This window comes from Bufo bufo, chromosome 6 (genome assembly GCF_905171765.1).
Source record: "Bufo bufo chromosome 6, aBufBuf1.1, whole genome shotgun sequence".
Taxonomy (NCBI): Eukaryota; Metazoa; Chordata; class Amphibia; order Anura; family Bufonidae; genus Bufo; species Bufo bufo.
The window spans coordinates 397420936-397443255 of NC_053394.1; the positions used below are offsets into that span (position 1 = coordinate 397420936).

Consider the following 22320-nt stretch of genomic DNA (forward strand, 5'->3'; position numbering starts at 1 on the left):
CTGTCACCCCCCAAAAGTCATTTTTCATTTTTAGGCTAATTAAAATCCATATAGTGCGATTATTCAATATATAGTGCTCTTACCTTTTTCTGTGGCTTAGTTTCATTAAAAACCGCACTTTTATAATATGTTAATCACCTCGCTACCAGCAAGTAGGGCGGTTACTTGCTGGTAGCCGCCGCATCCTCCTTTCAAAAAAACACCCCCTCCTGTTGATTGACAGGGCCAGCGAGCGCTCTCCTCCTCCGGCTGGCCCTGTCTGCAATTCAAATCCCACGCCTGCGCCTTACGTGTCTTCATTCGGCGCAGGCGCTCTGAGAGAAGGACGCTCGCTTCCTCAGCACTCCCTCAGTGCGCCTATGACGTCACCTCTAAACCCGAAAGAGAAGACGTCATCGGCGCAGGCGCACTGAGGGAGTGCTGAGGAAGCAAGCGTCCTTCTCAGAGCGCCTGCGCCGAACGAAGACACGTAAGGCGCAGGCGTGGGATTTGAATTGCAGACAGGGCCAGCCGGAGGAGGAGAGCGCTCGCTGGCCCTGTCAATCAACTGGAGGAGGGGGCGGTTTTACACACTGGACACAAACCAAACAGAAAAGCTGAGGCTTCCAGAGTCCAGAACGAAGCCGGAAGAAATCCCACCGAAGGAAGACTTCATGGCCTACAGAGAAGCAGCTTCATGTCTGCTCTCATCTCCTCACAGCAGGACTTCTTCACTTCTATTACGTCCTCTCTGTCCCACAACCCCAAATAATTATTTCATACCTTTACCTCCCTGCCCCCCCCCCCCCGCACCCCGTCTGACACCCCTCATCTCAGCTGAGGACTATGCCTCTTATCTCTAAACCATCGGCAGCGTTAGATGAAGCTCGGAGCCGCCGTCCTCTCAGCCGCTCTACGTTACTACTCGCTGCTCTTCCCACATAACCTGCTTTACCGCTGTCACTGAGGACAACCTTCCCGCCTTCTCCCCATCCCCCGTCACACTAATCACCGCTTTACCTCTCCGAGCCTGTCCTGCCTCCGATCACAATCTGTCCGACATTTCCGCCGTTCTCCAGCGTCGCCGGATGCGTTTTTTCGAATCTCTGAAGACTAAAATCTCATCTGTGAAATTCTGCCAATGACACAAAACTGACGCAGGGCGGCGCTATTAAAGGGAACTTATCTCCTGTCCACTGATTGTGGGGGTCCATAGGGGCCCCTGCCAATCATGAGAACGGGGCCCATGTTCCCCCATTGGAATGGAGCAAATCAACTACAAAGAAAATCCCCAGCGATAAGACACAGCGCGGACATTTATGTGCTAAAACTAGGAAATAAAATAAAATAATAATTTTCCTCCCCCCCCCCCCCCACTGTGGAAATCCCACGTCTGCCCCGACATAAGATATCGCTGACATCAGGGATGCTCAACCTGCAGCCCTCCAGCTGTTGTAAAACTACAACTCCCATCATGCCCTGCTGTAGGCTGTCCGGGCATGCTGAGAGTTGTAGTTTTGTAACAGCTGGAGCGCTGCAGGTTGAGCATCCCTGGCTGACATCATTTCTAATAACTGATATGGATAAAAGGGACAGAGTTACCCCTAAACATCTCCTGAGCGCACACAGAGCCCCGATACCAGCAGATTACATCGCCGGCTCTGCTACATGGACATGACAGAGACTCAGCTGTAGTAACTGAACATTACACATACACAGCTCTGCTGCACACACTGATACAAGTCTTCAGAGGCATATTACACATAAACAGCTTGGTTGTTTTAGGGGCGGAATGGGAACTGAAAGTGGCCCTGGAAAAAATACTAGTAGCCCTGTTTTGTAGTCAGGTCCAAATTGTTGGAAGGCAGGGCCAGCAATACCATATTGTGGCACATTATACCACCCCAACAGAGTCAAATACCACATTCCATCACAAAATACTGCCAGCAGGACAAAATACATCCCCAAAACTTCCCCTGGCACCGGCCCACCAGGAAATTTCCCTTTAAGGTCTATGGCCAATCTGCCCCTGGGTTGTACACACATACAGCTCATCTACATAAACATTACAGCTCTACAGCACTGCTACATACACCCTGGGATTACAAACAGCACAGCAGAGCCCTGCATACACAGAGCAGCTAAACCTGGTCATGTGATTTCCAGGACTCCTCCCACACATGATCACATGGTCATGACATCACCGCAGGTCCTTTGCCTGCCCCAGCAGCATAGCCTGACTCATCCCACACCTGATCACATGGTCGTGACATCATCACAGGTCCTTGATGTCCTCCTGCAGCCCATCCAGGAGCCTGACTCCTCCCACATTTGATCACATGGTTGTGACATCATCACAGGTCCTTTACTTCCTCCTACAGCACAGCCTGGAGCTTGACCCCCTGCACATAGTGGATTGCCTGTGGAGGACACGACCCACTCAGGTAAGTGGAACACTCACCAGATCCACACATAAAAAGCTGCACAGCAGAAAAAATCCGCAGCTCCATCCGCTGGTAGTGAACAGATTCCCGAGAACATGAACCAGGAAGTAAGCAGGCAGGCTTCTGGGGCAGGACATGAGCTTAACCCTTCAGGACCCTGCCAGTTTTCAACTTAAAGGGGTTCTGTTTTAACTGATGATCGAAAAATTAGCAACTTCTCACATTTCAATTTCTCTGCTTTTAAAACAGATCGTGATACCTCATATAATAGTTATTACTTTACATTCCCCATATGTCTACTTCATGTTTGGATAATTTTGGGAATGATCTTTTATTTTTGGGGATGTTACAAGGCTTAGAAGTTTAGAAGCAAATCTTGAAATTTTTTAGAAAACTTCCAAAACCCACTTTTTAAGGACCAGTTCAGGTCTGAAGTCACTTTGTGAGGTTTACATAATAGAAACCACCCAAAATGACCCCATTCTATAAACTACACCCCTCAAGGTATTCAAAACTGATTTTTACAAACTTTGTTAACCCTTTAGGTGTTCTACAAGAATTAATGGAAAATGGAGATGAAATTTCAGAATTTCCCTTTTTTGGCTGATTTTCTATTTAATCCACATTATTTTCCAGTAACAAAGCAAGGGTTAACAGCCGAACAAAACTCAATATCTATTACCCTGATTCTGTAGTTTACAGAAACACCCCATATGTGGTCGTAAACTGCTGTACGGGCACACAGCAGGGCGCAGAAGGAAAGGAACGCCATATGGATTTTAGAGGGCAAATTTCACTGGGATAATAAGTTGCAATGTCCCATTTGAAGCCCCCCTGATGCACCCCTAGAGTAGAAACTGCCAAAAAGTTAATCCATTTTGGAAACTACGGGATAAGGTGGCAGTTTTTTTGGTAATATTTTAGAATCCATATGATTTTTGGTTGCTCTATATTACACTTTTTGTGAGGCAAGGTGACAAAAAAATAGTTGTTTTGGCACCGTTTTATTTTTTGTTTTTTATAATGTTTATCTGACAGGTTAGATCATGTGCTATTTTTATAGAGCAGGTTGTTACGGACGTGACAACACCAAATAGGACAACTTTTTATGGTTGTTTGTTTCAGTTTTACATAATCATTTTAGAAAAAAAATATATATTTTGTGTCGCCATGTTCTATAAGCCATATATTATCTTTTTGGGCCGACTGTCTTATGTAGGGTCTAATTTTTTGCGGGATGAGATGACTGTTTGGTACTATTTCGATGTGCTTATGACTATTTGATCAATTGGTATTACACGTTTTCTGATGCAAGGTGACAAAAAAAATCGCTTTTTTTGACACCATTTAATTTTTTTTTACGGTGTTCACCTGTGGGGTTAGGTCATGTGGTATTTTTATAGAGCCGGTCGTTACGGACGCGGCAATACCTAAGGCTACTTTCACACTTGCGGCAGAGTGATCCGGCAGGCAGTTTCGTCGCAGGAACTGCCTGCTGGATCCGGCAAAACGTATGCCAACTGATGGCATTTGTAAGACTGATCCGTCTTAAAAATGCCTGATCAGTCAGAAAAATGCATTGAAATGCCGGATCCGTCTTTCCGGTGTCATCCGGCATTTATTTTTTTTCCACCTTTTTTTTTTTGGTCTGTGGAGTCATTTTTTTTTTTTATTGGCTGCACAGTGCGGTGGAGGTACTGCAGATTGCAGGGACAGGGGATCGGGTAAGGCCACGTTCACACCAGAGAACGCCGGGAATCGGCCGGACAGAATATTCTGCGTGCAGCGGTATTTGTTGTGTAGACCCCGGATCTCTGCCGGACCCCATTATACTGAGCGGAAGCAGGCGGCAGTATCCAGCGAGGTGCACCATGTAATGGTAGATGCACTGCCCATCATGTTATAGATACATTTCTTTAGATACATGGGTTTAACACATTTTTTTGTATTGGAGCCCTGATAAAGTGGTGGGATTTTTATGTTTGTGCAGTTTCTGTTGCAGCTGCAGTTATTTCTGATCGATCCTTAGAGACTTGTTCAGACTAAAACTGCTTGTAGCTGAAGGAGGCTGAGATCCGTGAAAGTTAGTGACCGCCATAATACACGAAGCAGCGGAACGGTGCCTTAAAAAGTGCCTAGTGCACCGCCGTGCTTGGCGTATAGAAAGGGCAGGCGGTGGTGGAGGGCAGCCTTAAATACAGGTGAAACTTTAAAAATTAGAATATCGTGCAGAGTTCATTTATTTCAGTAATGCAACTTAAAAGGTGAAACTAACACATGAGATAGACTCATTACATGCAAAGCGAGATATTTCACGCCTTTATTTGTTATAATTTTGGATGATTATGGCTTACAGCTTATGAAACCCCAAAGTCACAATTTTGAGGTACCCTTTGCTCAGGGGGTATGGATTCATTAGCTGACTAGAGTTTGACACTTTGAGCCTAGAATATTGAACCTTTTCACAAAATTCTAATTTTAAGCTGCATTAATGCAATTCCTTTTCATTTGCAATAATGCAATAAATGGACTTTTACACGATATTCAAATTTTTTGAGTTTCACCTGCACTCGCTGCACTTCACACAATTTCATATAATCCTGGTGTAAATAGCAAATTTAACTTCATTTAAAAAAATTTGCCTTTTCCACCGGAAAAAAAGGTGTAACATCTCGCACACTGGGTTCTCACTTCCACGTAAGTTTCCGTCCGCTGCCTGTTGTCAGACGCGATCCGTCCCTCGTAACGTAGACTCGCAAGACGGCTAACAGGAAACGGGGGCGTGTCAGAGCTAGCTGAGATCCTGATCCTGAGAACCTGCTTCTACACTGCTACTGAAGATTATAGGAGACCCCTGCCTTTCTGTAATTGTGATTTCCTCCTGCTTTTCTATGAGCTCCGGAGCTGAAAACAAACATGGTGTGAATTAAAGAAACGGACATCAAAGCAGTACAATAAGTTTGATCGTGAATATTCTAATCGCAAATTTTTATCGCAAATATCGGCACTTTGAGAATTTGCGAAGATCTGAAATATTAGGCCCTATATTGATCTCTTATTGATGACCTATCCTGAGTACATGGTGTACCTAGAAATGACTGGGCCCCACAGCAAATTTTTGAATGCCCCCTTCCTCTACCTGCAACTTGTTTGTAACCCCCACTCCTGTAGTTACCTGTACTTAAGATCGCTCTCTTAGACCAGGCCCGGCAGCCGCTCCTCCTGTTTTCTACAGTCAATGTATATAATGTCACTGTATTATACTGTTGAAGAAGTCCTGACAATACAATCTTTAATTCCTCCTCCTGAGTGGGCCCCAAAGCAGAAGCTTTCCCTATAGCTACGCCCCTGTTTTGGAGAGACCATTTAAAGGCTATTGCCGTCTGCCCCATAGAAATGAATGGGAGCATGGGCCGCGCATGCGTGGCACGCTCCCATTCACTTCTATGGGAGAGGCGGGTATTAGCACTTGGTGGTGGGGTCCTCCAGCCACAGGGCTCCCCGCTCCGCTCTCCATATAGGTGCGGGTCCCAGCGGTGGGACCCACACCTATCAGACAATGGGGGCATATCCTAGCGATACCCCTTTAATGATCGCTGTGATTCGTCATGCCGCTTGTTAAAAACAAATCTATTTAACTGCAACATCTGTGTGGTCATGAGGAGCTGTCAAAAACAAAATCTGCCAACCCAGTGTCTGTCCATATAATAATAATAATCTTTATGTATCACTAACATATTCCGCAGCGTTTTACATAGGACCTGTAGAATCCTCCACTGCTCCAGCACTGAGGCTCCTGTGGTCTCCTTCAGTCTGTTTACATCACTGCAGGGACAGTATTGGTCGGAGCTCCTATGGCGGTATGTATATCACCTGACCATTGAGGCCTATAGTCTAAGGCTGCTGCCATACGCGGGATACCAAGGAGTGATATCCGCACCTTTCTGTGAACAATCGATCCATCAAGATTGTACAGATAAGTACTTAGCTGACTCTGTGTTTGAATATCATCGCTGTCTATCGCTTCTCTGCACATAGTATTAAACGGCTTTGAATACAATTTGGTGGGTGTTAATGCACCAAGAAAGCCGATTCAACATCTGAGAGCCAGCTCTTTCAATATCTCTGAGTGCTATGTAATCCAGGTTATTTACACAGCTTCTTACCTGGACCTTGACCATATCGGTGGTTTATTTGATACACCGTGTTTGACTAGTGATCCTGAAACAGGTGGTCACTGGTTATTTTGAGCCACTTGGACTAAAGTACCCGAAATCAATTTATTTGACGATTGATGAACTAGTGACCCTGAAACAGGTGGCCACTGGGGATCTTGAGCCACTTTTAGTGAAGTGACTTGAAATCTTTTAGTTTGATGATTTCTGTATACCATTAGATTGGTTGTGGTCCTGATGTCTAAGGGCTATTTTTTGCAGAATTTGTGACATCCGACTGAATCTGTGATATCTATAATTCAGTTGATAGAGTGACCGATAAAGGTTATAGTCCCCTGAAGATTTTCTAACCTTCAAGGAAACGTGTCGGGACATTTTTTTCACCTTTTTCGGGATCTATCATTGACCCCAGAGGACTATGCTTATTGAAATCACAATATCAACAATTAGCATAGTTTACCTCATATCTGTTGTTTATCAGTCCATAATCCTTGCCCTCCTTTTTCTGATATATCTTGTCCTTTTTCAGATCTTAGGGACCACATTCTATCTCTCGGACAAAGCTGGGCAGTCCACGTCTAGGTAGGGGGACGCAGGGTTAGTGATAGGAAACAGGGTGTTAAGGAGCGACAGCTAGGGACTCCTAGGGCCTGTGACCCAGCAGTGTGTCCCTCTAACTGTGCATCCTTTCCCCTCAATCTATCCATATTACTATCCCCTTCTTTTTTGGTCCCCCCTTTCTCCTAATTGGCATCCGCCAACAGGAGACATGTATCCAGCACTCTAATTGCATTCAGCATAGATTTTTAATCTACACTATAAGGGCCTATTATTTTAATTTTTGATACAATTAAACGTTAAGTATTAATAAGCTACCCATTATTGTGATTAGCTATGAAGGTCTATAGCAGTGTCATGCTGTTCATTCTGGCATTACTGATGACGTCTTTCATTCGCTGTAGGAAGGTGTGACATACCATGAAATTGTTTTGACCTCACACATGGAGGAACAGCCTTGACTAAGCTATTCAACTCATGTTCCAATTTATCCAAAGAGAGAGAACACAACATCTACACTTTATTATCTCCTTCAATGTCTCCTCCTGTTATCTCCAGTTATTGTATTATACATGGGATTTTGTAGGATTTTACATTCTCATCTTCTTTCCATTCAGGTTCCTACAATATAGGATCCGCTCAGTAGATATCTTCTATATAAGATCCTCCTCCTGATTGACCCATCAAGAATGGACAGGGACAGGGACAAGATGGCGGAGAGTATAATAAATCTCACCCTAGAGATCATCTTCCGGCTTACTGGAGAGGTGAGAGATTCTGATGATGTCACATTACATCATCTTATCTATGTTACTAACAGATGGACATGACTGAAGAGGTGAGGGACTCTGGAGATGTATGGAGTGATATTTATTACTGTGTCTCTCCATAACCAGGACTACACAGTAGTGAAGAAGACCTCTAGTGAGCGCTGTCAGGCCCTTGTGTCTGAAAGACGGGGAAGAACCCTGAGCCCAATCACGGGGTCTCCACCTCACCCCCTGATACATGAGGAAATCAATAGAGAGAAAATCCTAGAACTCACCAACAAGATGATTGAGCTGCTGACTGGAGAGGTGACACTGCTGGGAATGCTGGGACATTACACAGGAACGTTATGAAGGGATTTGGGTGATGACTGTATCATTGTGTTGTCAGGTTCCTATAAGGTGTCAGGATGTCACAGTCTATTTCTCCATGGAAGAGTGGGAGTATTTAGAAGGACACAAAGATCTGTACAAGGACGTCATGATTGAGAATCACCAGCCTTTCATATCACCAGGTAACAGACATGACTAAATCCACACGTCCTTTCATTATCTGTATGTAAGGAATGAATTCAGTTACTGGATGTGTTTATTTTTCATCTGCAGTTAAGGAAGAGATAAGAACACCGGAGAGATGTCCCAGTCCTCTTCTTCCACAGCATAATTCAGATGAACATCACTATGTCCCACAGGATATTCAGGTGGCTGGATATAAGGATATCATGATGGAGGATCACCGGACCCTCACATCACTAGGTAATAGACATGACTAAATCCACACATCCTCTCATTATCTGTATGTAAGGAATGAATTCAGTCCCTGGATGTGTTTCTTACAGTTAAGGAAGAGAGAAGAACACCGGAGAGATGTCCCAGTGCTCTTCTTCCACGGGATGGTTCAGAAGAACATCACAATGTCCCACAGGATGATCAGGTAGATAGAGAAAAGGTCTCATGAAATGTCACCTATGATCTGTAGAAGACTGTGAAGATCTTGTGGTCAGTCTTATTTTATCCACCAGTATTACACTACTCACAAAAAGTTAGAGATATTTGGCTTGTGGGTGAAAGATGAACCTAAAATGCACTCTAACCTTTACAGGTGAACTTAATGTGACCTTCTCTAAACTTTTGAATGCACATGTCCAACTTTTCAACGTTTCAGTACATTTTGCACAACTTGTTGTTCTCTAACAGTGGCAAAATTCACAACAGGTGTTTTCATCCATGAATCACCCAATAAATTTCCTGGTTCAATTAGAGTAGGTATTTAAACAGTCCTCCTCATCATGCTGTTCACATTTTGACATCATGAGACCAAGCCTACACCGAACAATTGATCAACAGTACCTCGCCATTGCGAGGCTTCAAGCAGGATTTTCTCAGTCGGAAGTGGTCACAGAGCTTAGAGTGTCGCACACTGTTATCAGCAGGTTGCAAGAGAAATTCCGAAAGACTGGAAGAGTCACAGAAAGGCATAGAAGTGGATGTCCTTTGGCCACATCCCACACTGATTACCACTTCATTCTGAACAATACCCTGCGGAACCAAATGATAAATGACACACAACTCCAGGCACATTTAAGGGAGGTGAGAGGCACCTAAGTGTCATGTCAGACTATTCAAAACCATTTACATCAGCGTTATATGGGACCGCGCGTTCCCTATCCAATCAGGAGAAAACCTCTTCGAGCTCAACTCATCCAATTCCAGATATATAGGAAAAACATCAGGTCCCACTACTACTACTTTCTTCCAGATGTTCCTTTGGGATATCAGAAAATACTCTGATAGTAAAGCACTGTATTCCACTACTAATACCACTCATATGGTTGTACTCACAAGCATAATTAGTTATGCAGGCACATCACACACAATCAGAGGCTTCGCTTTCTTTCTCTTCTTTTCTCTTCAACAACGCTGTAAAGAATATTTAAACTGCTCCAATAGTGAAGAAAATATCCAGCCCAGTTCAGTTGAAGTATAGTTGACTTTATTCCAGCGTCTAAAAACCGTACAGCAAGTATATATCTACATGTTTCAGACCTCTTAAATATATGGGTCCTTCCTCATGACAAGCTCCAATAGTGAAGCACCGCTTTAAAAACTAGTATAAAATTGGGCTTATACTCAAAAAAACATAAAACGGTAACAGGCAATGTAATAAAACAATTGTTGTATGGTTTTATTACATTGCCTGGTACCGTTTTATGTTTGTGAGTATAATAAACCCAATTTTATACTGGTTTTTAAAGCGGTGCTTCACTATTGGAGCGGTTTAAATATTTTATACAGCGTTGTTGAAGAGAAAGAAAAAGAAAGAAAGCGAAGCCTCTGATTTTGTGTGATGTGCCTGCATAACTAATTACGCTTGTAAGTACAACCATATGAGTGGTATTAGTAGTGGAATACAGTGCTTTACTATCAGCGTATTTTCTGATAACCCACAGGAACATCTGGAAGAAAATGGTAGTAGTGGGACCTGATGTTTTGCCTATATATCTGAAATTGGATGAGTTGAGCTTGAAGAGGTTTTCTCATGATTGGATAGGGAATGCGCGGTCTCATATAGCGCATTGACTGAACTGTGAATTGTGCCCACTTCACTCTTGGGAATCGCTGCGGTAAATCCTGATAACAACAGACTGGAATCTTAAAGTTTTGTTTCTATTTTCTATTGTGGGACTTGCAAGGGTAGCTGACCACAGGCGTCATCGTCTTGCTTGGGCCAGGGAGCATCGACGTTGGTTGAGGGACCAGTGGGCCTCAGTGTTGTTCACTGATGAAAGTCGATTCACGCTGAGCAGAAATTATGGCCGCCAACGATGTTGTAGACGTCAGCCACTGTTTGCCTTTGGTGGTGGTGTTACAGTGTGGGCAGGTGTGTCTAGTCAATACAGAACTGCCCTACACTTTGTGAATGGTACAGTGACAAGATCATATTACTTGAATAACATCAGCAGACAATAAGTCGACTTGTGAACAGCATGATACATCGTTGTCAAACTGTAATTGATGCTCAAGGCCACATAAGTTTTTGAGACTGCCGTTTTTTGTGGGGGTGTACTCAGCGCTGGTGTTGGCTTTTGTTTCAATAAATTGTTTGAGATGAAGAAATCACCATTGCTGCTTCTACTTAAATACTCTACTTTAATGATATCATTGTAACATGAACCTTTTACATTTTCCATAAATCTCACAGGAAAGCCAAGTATCCCTAACTTTTTGTGAGTACTGTATATGTTTTATGTTGTATAATGAGTAAGGTGGCAGGATTACAGCTGACCATAAATTTCAGGTTCTTCTCACAATTTTCTGCCTATGGAGACTTTTAAGTTGACCTTCTCTGTGGGTTGCTGCATGCTTTTTGTGGTTGCACAAGGGTGGGACTACAGTTCTCAGAGCAGTCCCCGGATGGAACCACGTGATACTAAAACTTGTCAACCATAGTTGAGTTGTGCCAAATTATCAGTCTTTGCCTGTCCTACAATGCATCTATAGATCTCTAGGAGGCTACTCCCTTCCTATTACCTGCCTGCCTGGGAATTTCACAAAGAGTTGCACCATTCACTTAGAAAGGAGTTCTTTTGATGATCATTTCTCTTCTGTCCTTATACTATAAACAATGATACACAGGATGTTCTAGTGATAATAACTAATACGTTCTCACCTCTCCTGTCCTTATACTCTAAACAGTGATAAGCAGGGTGTTCTAGTGATGATAGATAATCAGTTCTCACCTCTCCTGTGTTCTACCCTGTCCTTATACAATACAAATTGATAGGGTGTTTACTGGTGAGAGATGATCAGTTCTTACTTTTTCTGTGTTCTTCCCTGTCTATTATACTACAAACAGTGAAAAACATGATCTTCTTTTGATGATCGCTAATACATTCTCACTTCTCCTGTCCTGACACTATAATCAGTGATGTACAGGGTGTTCTAGTGGTGACAGATAATCAGTTCTCACCTCTCGTGTTCTCTCCTGTCCTTATACTGTAACAGGGATCAGCAACCTTCGGCACTCCAGCTGCTGTGAAACTACAAAATGCAAACATGCTCGGCTGTTCTTCTAACTCCCACAGAAGTGAATGAAGCATTCTGGGAGTTGTAGTTTCTGATCCCTGTACTATAAACAGCAATAAGCAGGGTGTTCTAGTGGTGAAAGGTAATCAATTCTCCCCCCCCCCCCCCCCCTATGTTCATCCCTGTCACTTATATTATAAGCAGTGATAGTCGGGGTGTTTCACTGGTGATAGATAATCAGTTCTCACCTCTCCTGTGTTCTCTCCTGTCCTTATACTATAAACAGTGATAAGCAATGTGTTCTAGTGGTGACAGATAATTTGTTCTCACCTCTCCTGTGTTCTCCCCTGTCCTTATACTATAACCTGTGATATGCAGGGTACCCACAGTCCTGGGGCGGCCAGCAAGGGCAGCACGTACACAAACAATGTAAAATTATACATTCACACAATTTTAATGTCATGGGTAGAATATAAGGGCTACTCCCCCTGCACTGCAATCTTCTGGCTAGAATAATACAGCAATCAGATTGGATTTTTACAGGAGACCTGCAGATATTTGGGTCAGATCAGACCTGTTCTCTAGTCATTTTTGGGCATCATTCTAATTACTGATCTTTTCTGGTCATATAAAACCTTCCACACGACTTTTCCAACCGTCTGACTCTTACAATATTTCTTTCACAGCTTGTGAATCCGGGTGAAGATCTGAACATTATATATGTTACAGAGACATATGTGAGGGGTGATGAGCAGAGTACAGAGGACATTCCTACAGATAACCGCCCAGGTGAGTAGTGACCACTAAGTAAAGTAGAGAAGACCCACAGATTCTACTCCGTCACTGGATACTACAATTTTATGTTACATTTTTAGGTTCTGTCTTTCAGTTTTTTTTCAGCGTTATATTCACAGATTCAGTTAAAGGGTTTCTACCACCAGAGTTTGAAATTTTTCGCTGACGGACACTAGCGATCTGCACTACCTAACAGTGCTCTTGTATCACCTTTTTGTCTGCTGCCGTTAAGCTTAAAAACATACTTTTATTGATATGCAAATGAGCCTCTAGGTGCTATGGGGGTGTCTTTTCAGCACCTAGAGGCTCCGTCTACTCACTATTTCTGCCGCCCACTGCGTCCCTCCATCCCGCCTCGCTCCTCTTGATTGACAGCCAACCTCGCTCCAGCTCCAATTCCCGCGCCTGCGCCGTGCGCTTCTGTATTCGGCGCAGGAGCGGTCCGACAGTCACTGCGCCTGCGCCGAATACAGAAGCGCACGGCGCAGCCGCGGAAATTCGAGCTGGAGCGAGGTTGGCTGTCAATCAAGAGGAGCGAGGCGGGCTGGAGGGACGGAGTGGGCGGCAGAAATAGTGAGTAGACGGAGGCTCATTTGCATATCAATAAAAGTATGTTTTTAAGCTTAACGGCAGCAGACAAAGGTGATACAAGAGCACTGTTAGGTAGTGCAGACACTAGCAGATCGCTAGTGTCAGTCAGCGAAAATGTCAAACTCTGGTGGTAGAAACCCTTAAAATTTTTAAATTTAAATATGGATGAAAATGTAATGGCATTATAGGTGATCGGTCATATGGGCGCCGCTCAGTCTGATTCAGTTATATGGGTCTGAGCTGCAATGCCAAGTACAGCCACTATCTAATAGACGGCGCTGTGCTTGATAAGCTGTGAGGAGGTCACGGCGTGCACTGGAGCTCCGGTGAGCCCTAAGGCTTCCTAAGACAGCTGACTGGTGGGGGTGCAGGGAGTCGGACATTCGCTGATCTTAAGTTGATGACCTATGGTGAGGAAAATCTTGGAGAATTCCTTTTAATGATTTGCAAATGGTAAAAAAGTTAATAAGTGTATAAATAAACATATTTTCTAGTGTCACTACCATTTGTATATTTTGACGCAGAGTTAATATACAAATAAGTATATTTTACGGCATCGCCAGCAGGGTATATTTGCAAAGGCTGCCCAATTACACATTTTCCTCAAAAAAAAATGTTGGCAAAATTTCCTCATTTATTATGCTTATGCCTATACCTATAACATGCATTCCCCATGTAATAACAATAGTAGATAATCGATTGTTATGACTCTGTGTTGTGCCATTCCTATGTTATTCCTGCTAGAAGTTTCCAAATAAATTACCAGCAGTCTACAGTAAATGTACTGCTGGGAGTTGCCAGTAGTGGGGTTTGGGGTGGTGACCCATGGCCTTTGGCTTAGCCTCCCCATCTTAGCATCTTCTTCTGGTCGCTCATGCATTCTGGTGTGAGGCTCTTCTAAGCACTGATCCCTAACTGCAGACATTAGGGGCTCTGACTGCTCTCCTTATATACTGTTTTTAGATGAACTAGAACCTTCTAGTGGGAGGGGAGGAATGGAGAAACTCGGCACAAACAAATACAAAGTTACAACTCCCGTCTCTCATAGACTTGCTTTAGAGCTTCAATGATATTCAGGGGCAATGACACAGCAGTTTTTCTAGGCAAAAACTGGTTTTCAGACATAACATAGCAGCACCTGGAGTTTTGGTGGTAAACAACATCTGGCTTTTTCCCTCCAAAACATTGTCTTCAACCCTTATGGTAGCTTCTCATAATTAGCTAGAAAGCCCCAAAAGTCTCTTTACTGTGCTAATACAGTGCAATTGCGCAGAGTATATCACAACATATAAATCAATGCAGGGTAACCCTTTTAAAGTGAAATTAAGCTAAGGAGTTGATGAATTTGTATAGGAAAAAAATTACGATACGGCAACGGGCAGCACACGTTTGTGTGCAGGAGGCCTGAATGTTTTGATCAGCAGCAGTGGAGACATCTTCACGTTTGTGTCAGTCTGGTACCCTACACCAGGTGCTTATCCACGTCCTCCTCAATGGACATTCTCCTATTCCCACCTCAAACAGAGCAGATTGTTACTTCCACTTCTCCCTCCTTTTATATGTGTAAACTGAAGCATTGTCATGTTGTCTCCAAACTGATGAGCCTGGGCGAGAGAAGCTACATAGATCAGTTGGTAATGTGCATCAAGCAGCAAGTTTCCTGCTGGATTTCTCTCCTTCAACTACAGCTGGGTAACGTGGTCAGTGACAATGGCAGGAACATTGTGGCTGCACTTCATTTGGGGGAAAATAACACATGTAAAATGTACCGTGTCTTGCAGATGGTGTTGGTCATATCCAGGGGACTTTCCAGCCATTCTTATGTGGCTAAAAAGGCCCTTCTGTGACAAAATGGTCTGCCTTAGTACTGTTTGAATTCTACCTTACATATGCTGAAGCATTGCTATGTGCAGCATAAAGAGGTCAATAATGTTATCCTCCATGGGATCACCACAGCAGAGAACATATGTTATTTTGAGTGCAGGCAGTGGCAGCTTATCAGGGACATGTTGCATACTCAACCCTTTGAAGAGGCCACCAGACTAGGGCAAGCATTAACTTGGCGTCACCCTAATAGTTATATTTGAACAAATGCTTACACTGATGCAACAAGGACTAGTGTAATAAAAACAACCTATACAGCTTGCTTAGGATCCTGTACTTGGTAGGGACCTGTACAGGAGAAGTTGCATGAAGAAAGAAATGGATGAGGAGAAGTTTATTGTGCAGGGAAACATGTCGTTTTCCCAGGCACAGCTAGGGAAGGAGGCTGGCACTCGTTATGATGGACATGCTTATGATCATGATGACGATGACAACCATGACCAAATATTGTAGTGGAGTCTTAAAGAATTGTGTCCTCAGGCACGCTGATGAGCATGTGGAAAGCATATGGTTAGCATTTAGAAAAGTGATGGATTAGTCTTGCTATTAGATCCTTGCAATCAAAGCTAAATGGGGGAGTCTCCACTCTGCTGGTGCTACCGCTACAATATGTAACAGAAGCTGCAGCAGCCAGTTTATTTCGCTTACTGTGATGGAAGTTTTTTAAGTGCTGTGCCGACCTGGTTGGCTGAACAACCGGGTTCAGTGGTGCCTGGACTGTGCCCTTTCTTCTGCACATAGCCTGTCCCCTGACTCCATAGACTTCTCAGAGGGAGATTGGAACAGTGGCTGGAACTGGCCCAGTTTGATATGTGTACTGTCTTGTCCAGCCTCCAGTGCAGGATATTCAGTGCGGCAGGTGGTGTCATCACAAGGAAGAAAGTGGAGAAAATTTTACGTTTGTGAAAATGATTGAGGCATGGATCCATGAAGATTTTCACAGACTTCCAGCTGATACCAATGACTTGGGATGTTGAGGTTGTCAAAGACGGCGTATTGCTCGTGGATGCGGCCTAGCTGGCACAAGGGGGACCGGAGAAGGAGGGAACTTCTGCTGCAGCGGCTGGCTACCACCTCTGTTTGACCACTGGATGGGGTGATGCTGCCTCATTCGGTTTGATAAAGCCTCATGTGTGCCTATGTTTGTGTTTGCCTGACCCTAGTTTTATTTTGCCCTTGCACAAGGCTAAGCTTTTGTATTCCAGCAGCATGGAGAAAAACTGCCAGACACACAGCAGAGGTAGAGGCAGCCGAGCTGGGGTTAGCTCTGGCACATTTTGGGCCTACCCCAACCACAGTGTCAGCGGCATCACCAGAGTCCGAAGCAGACGTGGTCCTGACTGTTCTTTAGGAGGTATGTTGCCCCTCCTCCTATGATGTTACCTCCTTCTCAGCACCTGGATCCTGTTCCCAGGTTAGGTCCAGCACACAATCGCCATCAGAGTCCTCACCTTCCTTTTCCCTTCTATTAGACTGTGGGATATCATAGTGTGTTCTTTGACTCCCTTCCCTTGCTCTGCCCTGGCTGCCACTGTCGCTGGCCCCCAACACCAATACCGTAGGTACGGGGGCCTCTTGTACCACCATCCACATGGCTATGCCTAGGGTTTGCGGCCTTTATCCTTAGAGGGGTACAAACGCTGACTGCCATCACACAAGTCGTCAACAAGGAGACTCTTTTGACTTTCTGCCATAGGGCGTAGTGGGGTTTTCTTGCCACTTCTTTGGAAAAAAAGAAGGCGTCCCTCTAGGAACGGGCAGGGAAGACTCCACTAAAATCCTTTCTTTGGGGTTGCAAGGAGGAGAAGCAGGAGGTTCCATGGCACGGTGTCAGACTCTGAACTCACATCCACGTCATCCTGCTGCGACTGAGAGGAGCCATCCAATTCACAATCTCATCCTCTTTCTCCTCAACTATACTGCGGCCTACCAATACTACTACCACTACTTATGGCTGGATAGTTGGTGCTGCTACTACCCACATTCTGGCTCTTTTTTTTAGAATCCTTCTGTAGTCTGGACATTTTTGGGCCTCTCAGATAAAGTAGTGCACTACCCTCTGTATTGGTGTTATAAAAACTTATATTTGCTGCTACTTTGAATATAATCAACAACCGAAAATAAAATTCTTTTTATAAAAAATGTGTGAAATGGGGAAACTGGCTTTTGTATTGGTGTTGATCATCTATATGCTGGTTCCGTGAAATTGAACTCCCCCGAAACAATTTACATTACTACCCTGTGTAAATAGAACTCACAAACACACCACTGCGGCTTGGGGCTCAATTTATGTTGAACACACACACAATGTGGGTATTGCGGCAGTAATTACATACACTCACCTAAAGAATTATTAGGAACACCATACTAATACGGTGTTGGACCCCCTTTTGCCTTCAGAACTGCCTTAATTTTACGTAGCATTGATTCAACAAGGTGCTTTTAGCATTCTTTAGAAATGTTGGCCCATATTGATAGGATAGCATCTTGCAGTTGATGGAGATTTGAGGGATGCACATCCAGGGCACGAAGCTCCCGTTCCACCACATCCCAAAGATGTTCTATTGGGTTGAGATCTGGTGACTGTGGGGGCCATTTTAGTACAGTGAACTCATTGTCATGTTCAAGAAACCAATTTGAAATGATTCGAGCTTTGTGACATGGTGCATTATCCTGCTAGAAGTAGCCATCAGAGGATGGATACATGTTCTCATTCTGTTTACGCCAAATTCGGACTCAACCAGCTGTTTTATATAATTTTTGATACTTGGATGTGAAAATGAAAAAATATTATTTATTTTTTTCAAGAAAATTGTGCTTTAGGCTCAAATTTTATTTTTCACAAAAGATATCCCCCCCCCCCCAATTTGCTACCGATTTTTCTTGTGAATACATTAACACCCCAATTGTGGTTGTATACTGTTATTTTGGCATACGCCAGGACTCAGAAGGGAAGGAGCAGCATCTAGATTTTCTAACATGACATTTTCTGTCATGGTTTTTAAGAGTGATTTAACTTATTTTTATTTTTTGTTGAATGAGCTGCGTGAGGGCTTATTTTGTTTGGGTAAAACAGGTGATATTTTTATAGATCCGGTCACTATGGACGCAACGAGACCAAATATGTCTAGTTTTTTATTTTTAACTTTTACACAAAAAAAAACATTCTTACAAAAAAAAATCATGTTTTTTTGTTGCCATTTTTTTCTTAGAGCCATATTTTTTTCTGGCTATAGTCTTGTGTGAGGGCTTGTTTTTTGCGGAACAAGGTGACGTTTTTATTGCTACCCTTTTGGGGTACATATGACTTTTTGATTGTTTTTTATAAGTTGTGGTGACAAAAAAAAAACTGTTTTGGTATAAATATATATATATATATATATATATATATATATATATATATATATATATATATTTATTTTTTACACCAGTCACTTGATGAGGTAGATCATGTGATATTTTTGTAGAGCCAATTGTTACAGATGCGGCGATACCAAATATGTCTATTTTTATTTATTGTTTTACACAATAGGAGCATGAAAGGGTGATGGTCTTGTGTGGGGGTTCTTTTTTTGCATGATGAGGTGATTTTTTTTATTGCTACCATTTTGGTGTACATACGACTTTTTGAATGATTTAACCTTATGTTTTTTTGGATGGTGAGCTAACTAAAAAAAAAATCTGTTTTGGGGCAATGTTTATTTATTTTTTATTTTTTTACGGTATTCACCTTATGCGGTACATCATGTAATATAATTATAGAGCCGGTCGTTGCAAACGCGGTGATACCAAACATGTTTTTTTCTTCTATTTTTTTCTAACTCATTTTATTGAAAGAGTAACAAGGCAAGATCGTAGTACAATCAGGTGGACATAAGTCAAGAGTATGCAGTATTCAATATCTTGTAATACAAAGGTATCATTTGTACTTGGGCAAGTTGATATATTAGAGCAAAACAATGCTTCTCCACATTTACAGCATAAATACAATAAATTGAACTGATACATTAATAGCGTGTGAGGTCTGTGTGTTATGACAAATTTAAGAGCCAATGGAGATCACAGATCCGGGTGAAGTGGTCAAAGATGAATCACACCAGACACCCCATACTTTCTGGAGTTTGTCAGGACATTTCCTGTGAATAAATATTACATTTTCAAGAGGTATTACTTGATTCACTAGTCTTTTCCAAATCCCTAGTGTAGGTAGATCATCTGCCATCCATTTAAGAGCAATTACCTTACGTGCAAGAAGCAGAGTTTCGCTCAGGAATATTTTATTATAATGAGACCATCCATCATTGTCCAAAATACCCAGCAAGCATACTTTAGGACATAATGGTATTGGGCCCATGCCCAGTGATGAAAGTACTTCAAGCACTTCCTGCCAGTATGATCTAATATATCTGCACTCCCACATCATATGCCAAAAATCGGCACCATTGTGAGAGCATCTAAGACAACTAGGTTGAGATATTTTCCCCATCTTGTGCAGTCTAGTGGGAGTTAGGTAGCTGCGGTGTAGCATAAATAATTGAATGAGTCTATTGTTGATAGAGGGAGACACGTTAGTGACAGCCTCCATCGCCTCCGCCCAATCCTTTGTAGAAAGATGGGGAGTATTCCCTTTCCACCTGACCTCGGCTAGTATGGGTTGTAATGACATATGGTTACCTAAAAGGTAAGTATAGAGTGCTGATATTATACCTCTAGGCCCTTGTGATTTAATAACCCCTATTAAAGGATGAGAGGAAATGGCCCTGTCTCCATCCCTAAATTGTTCCTGGAGGGCATGTCTGATCTGTAAATACTTAAAAAAAAAATGGGTGCGTGCTATACCATGTTGTTCCTGAATTTGGGAAAATGAGCGTAAAACTCAATTTTGATATAGGTCTCACAATGTAGTGATTCCACATGTTTTCCAGGTATGTGTCCCTTCTATACCCTGTAGGTAGGGGAACAATGGGTTATCCCACAAAGGTATGGTATCAGCCCAATCTTGATATTGACGTGATTTGGCATCTCTCCATACCTGTTGTGTCAGTCTATGGATCTGCAACATTTGCCCCGATAGGGATCCAATGTTTTCAAGTACTGGCCACAAATTGGACAGACCTAGGTGTTGTTGCAAATAGTACTCCATATTCTGAAGGGGTTCCCCGTTAACCCCAATTAGCTAGAAACCTCAACTGCCCTGCGAGGAAGTACAAGTGAAAGTTTGGTAGCGCCGCACCTCCCTGGATCTTAGATCGTTGCAGTGTGTTCAATGCAAGTTTGTGTCTGGCCTTCCCCCAGATAAAGTTAACCATCAGTGAGTGAAGGCGGTCAAAGAAGCTTCGGGATATCGGGGTGCAAGCATGTTCCAACATATATAGCCCTTTGGGTAATAAGATCATTTTTATTAGGTTAATCCTACCCATAATGGACAATGGTAGGGTTTTCCACACCTTAAAATTGTCAGTGAAGATGGCTTCTAAAGGGGCAATGTTTTTAGAATGGGAGTCTTTCGGCACTTTAGTAATAAAAACACCTAGGTATTTAAAGTGGTCCACTATCTTGAGATTGTGATAAACCTCAGGCCAGTCGGATAACCACAACGGCATCAGGGCCGACTTAGCCCAATTTTATATGTAACCCTGAGAAGTGCCCAAATTTTTCTATGATGGCATACAGACCAACTCTGTCCTCTCTCTCCCCCAGCGCCACCCCTTTAAATATTGAGTCCTGATGAATTCGAAGAGCCAGATGTTCAATGGCAATTGCAAACAGTAGGGGAGAGAGAGGACAACCCTGCCTCGTGCCCCGCTGCAGGGGAAAAGAGATAGAGGCTGTACCGTTAACCATAATACTGGCATTAGGATCTCTATATATTATCTGTACCCATTGTAGGAATCTAGGGCCAAAGCCGAACTTCTCCAGCGTTCTCATTAGGGATGGCCACTCCAATGAATCAAAGGCTTTGGCCGTATCTAAGGAGGCCATCGCCCATTGTCTGTCATGATGGGTTCCAATTTGAGCTATGACTTGTGCTCTGCGGATATCATTGGAAGTCGACCTTCCTGGTATGAAACCAGTTTGATCGTCGTGTATTATATGAGTTATTATTTTGTTCAACCTATTGGCCAAAATTTTTGTCAATTTTGTAATCTAAGTTTAATAAGGATATCAGACTATATGAGGCACAGTCCAAAGGATCCTTGTCCGGCTTTAGCAATACTACTATGGATGCCTCATATAAAGAATCCGGTAATCTGCCCATCCGCCATGCCTCTTTGAACATATCTTTCAGCTAGGAACTCAAAATGTCTACATATTTGGAATAAACCTCAAGGGGCAGACCATCAGGTCGGTCAAGGAGATTTCCCATTCGCCAAACCATTAATAGCCTCCTGTATCTCCTCCAACGTTATATCCTCCTCTATCAAATTGCTGTACTCTACTGTAAGTTTTGGGTAAACTATCTCACCTAAGTAGTCCTCAAGCTCCAGCTCCGAGTATGTCACTCAGGATCGGTATAGATCACGCTAGAAGTCAGCAAAACCCGTTGCAATGCCTAGGGCAGAGTCCCTACCCTCACCACTTGGGGTCTGTATGCGTAGGACCGGCGAAGCAGTTGTATTCCTGTGGACTATATGGGCTAGCACTCTTCCTGCCCTATCTCCCAACTCAAAGGCCTGTTGTTTATAAAAGAATAACTTGCGATTACTTTTTTCATGGAAATGGACCATATACAGCCTACCCTTCTGTAACCAATCCTGTCTATTTGTTTCAGAAGGATCCGCGACAAACCTTGCCTCGGAATCCTTGACACAAATACTAAGGGAGTCCTCTTTTTTCCGTGTATCCCTTTTAATGTAGGAGATAGAGGATTTAAGGCAACTCCTGAGATATGCTTTCAGCGTATCCCACCGTAGCAAGGCATTCGTATCTACGTCATGTAACTCTAGGAACATTTTGTAGTTGGTCTGGGTGAGCCAGAATGGATGTATTCTCGTTTTCAGACGAGGGCTGAGTACATATGAAACATTAAACTGAGCTAATATGGGTGCATGGTCGGACACACCCTGGGGGCCATGAGATATAGTTGATAAGTATAAGTCA

The 22320-nt window shown here is 43.1% G+C and overlaps 1 protein-coding gene and 1 long non-coding RNA gene across 2 annotated transcripts in view; both read left to right on the plus strand.

The window, feature by feature from the left end:
- The window catches only part of LOC121003535 (gastrula zinc finger protein XlCGF26.1-like), a 1829815-nt gene that overhangs the window by 1798397 nt on the left and 9098 nt on the right, over positions 1 to 22320 (plus strand). The window lies entirely within an intron of this gene.
- On the plus strand, positions 2345 to 8107 carry LOC121003600. The gene is made up of 3 exons (XR_005779542.1): positions 2345 to 2423; positions 7774 to 7923; positions 8053 to 8107. It is a non-coding gene; the product is annotated as an uncharacterized LOC121003600 (long non-coding RNA).